This window comes from Callorhinus ursinus, unplaced genomic scaffold (assembly GCF_003265705.2).
Source record: "Callorhinus ursinus isolate GAN/ISIS: 27379988/994484 unplaced genomic scaffold, GSC_fseal_2.0 scaffold4, whole genome shotgun sequence".
Lineage (NCBI taxonomy): Eukaryota > Metazoa > Chordata > Mammalia > Carnivora > Otariidae > Callorhinus > Callorhinus ursinus.
In genome coordinates, this window is record NW_027397066.1 from 22,631,362 (window position 1) to 22,633,949 (window position 2,588).

Below are 2,588 nucleotides of genomic sequence, written 5' to 3' on the forward strand. Positions count from 1 at the left end.
AAAATTTTGGAAAAATTTCTCTCTTTTTAATGTAATGCTTCCCTGTCCTTTCTATTAGAATTGTAGCTCATTTTCACTTTTGAGAAATGGATGTACCTTATCTTATTATGCTTTTATTAGTAGTATTATTTTTTTACCTTATAAGATGTAATGTATCTATTTCTTACATGAATTTAAGCTCCAAAGAGACTGGGACTGTTGATGGCTTTGGTAACTAATGTTTCCCCAGTACACAGAATAATTCTGTTGACATAGTACATCCCTAGTAAGTATTTGTGGAATAAATGTTTCTTTTTTGACTACAGAATTGTCATTTAAGTGACACCTATTCCATTTGAATCCAAACCATTAGATTCACTGAAAAATAAGGTTTTTAAGAAATGTTTGTAGATACAATAAACTTTTCAGTTTTCAACTGTAGCTCTGATTTATTTAGCATTTTTGTACTAGCTAAAACTTGTGCCAAATACTTCATAGTTAATTAATCCTCAAAACAACTTTATGTTATCATAGCAACTTTATATATCAAAGAAATCTAGACTCACAGAGGTTAAGCAAATTGCCCAAGGATGTAAAGTCAGTAAGCAAAAAAGTTTTTAAATTTTATAGGGGTAAAATTTGCATACAGAAAATTAGAAAATTATAAGTATGAAGCTAAATTAATTGTTGCAAAATGAACACATTCATCGAAGCACACCCTAGGACAAAAGAAAGAATCCGACAGGAAACTCTTATGACCCCTTGTGTCTTACGCAATCTCTACAACTTCTCTCCTCTTTAAAGACAAACACTAGCTTCTAACACCATAGGATACTTTTCCCTATTTTTGAAGTTCACATCAATGCAATCATAGTGTATATATTATGTTTTGTGCCTTGATTATTTCAGTTAGCACTATGCTTTAGCACTGAATAGTATTCCATTATAGGGGTGCCTGTGTGGTTCAGTTGGCTAAGCGACCACTCTTGATTTTGGCTCAGGCCATGATGTCATGGTCCTGGGATTCAGCCCTGCTGAATTGTGCTCCACACTCAGTGGGGACTCTGCTTGAGGATTTCTCTCCTTTTCTTTCTGCCCCTCCCCCAACTTGTGGACACTCTCTCTTACTCTCTCTCTCAAATAAATAAATAAGTTCTTTAAATAAATAGTATTATATTGTATGGATGTACCACCAGTTGTTTATTCATTCACTGATTGAAGGACACCTTGGATTTTTCCAGATTTTGGAAATTATAATAAGTACAATAAATGTTTGCATATAGGTTTCATTATGGGCATAGATTTTCAAATCACTGGGCAAATATCTAGGAGCACATATGCTGGATCAAACTGTTTAATATTTTAAGAAACTACCAAACTGTATTCCAAAGTTTTTTAGTTTTTAATTTTTTTTATTCCTACCCACAGTGAATGTGAGTTCTGGTTGCTCTACATCACCTCTAGCAATACTGTTGTTAGTTTTGGATTATGCTTATTCTTTTTTTTTTTCATCCAACAAGAAGCCATAACTTTATCAATGATAGAAACAGTACAAATTTCAAACCAAGTTGCAGTTATTCTTTTGAAACACCAAAAAAAGTCCTCGTTTTCAGATGGTTACATTGTTAATTCCATAATAGCATTTACAATATCATTACTGTTGTTCTTCAGGGCTCGGACTGCCTTTGCTCTTGACACATTTGCTTGTGACATGACCAATTCTATGTCCTTAACCTCTACACCGGTTTCATCAACCTCTTCTTCTTCACTCTCCTCTTGTACAGTTGGAGTCTGTGTGTTTTCTTGAATGTTTGAGACAGCTTCACCTTGAACTTTGAATTTCTCAGCAGCTGCTAGTTGTGCTTGCTGAGATAAATCCTCGATCTTGGCTTCCCCAAAAACTATGTAGGGATCTGAAGCTGGGCTCTTGTAGACATCTGGTTTTGTGAAGACAAAGAGAATATTCTTAGATTTCCGGATAGCGACTCTTGTAACCCCTGTAACCTGTCGAAGACCCAGTTTGGACATAGCCTTCCATGCCTTCTTTTCACTCCGGCTCTGTTTTGCTTTACTGACTGGTTCTTCATCGATTTCAGCAGCTGCTGCCAGCTGGGCCTGTTGTGTGGTTGCCTGTGTGGAATCCTGTTCCTCAAGCTCTGGTACTGATTCATCACTGTCAGATTCTGTTCCAGACCCTGTCTCAGCCTGGGGCTGTGGCAACTCCTCCTCTGTAGCAGGGACGGTTTCTGTGGCTTCACCAGGCATTTTGTGAGGGGAACGCAGAACCAAGATGGTGGCAGAAAGAGAGCGAGCCTGGATTATGCTTATTCTGATTGGTGTGTACTGGTATGTCATAGTTGTCTCAATTTGCTTTTTTCTAAAGACAAATGATGTTGACTATCCATCTATGTACTTATTTGACATCTGTATATCTTCTTTGGAGAGGTATTTGGTCAGATCTTTTGCCTATTTTTTAATTGGCCTGGACTTCTCTTTTGGAGAAGATTAATTAATCCTATTAATTATGACTCAGTTTCTTTAATAGATATTGAATTATTTTCATATGTTATCCACTGAACTTTGTGTAAGATTTGGTAGTTTGTATCTTT

At 36.2% G+C, this 2,588-nt stretch overlaps 1 pseudogene; it reads right to left on the reverse strand.

Moving 5' to 3' along the window:
• Positions 1-1,506: 1,506 nt before the first annotated feature.
• On the reverse strand, positions 1,507-2,286 carry LOC112835745 (nascent polypeptide-associated complex subunit alpha pseudogene; annotated as a pseudogene).
• Between the last annotated feature and the right edge of the window lie 302 nt (positions 2,287-2,588).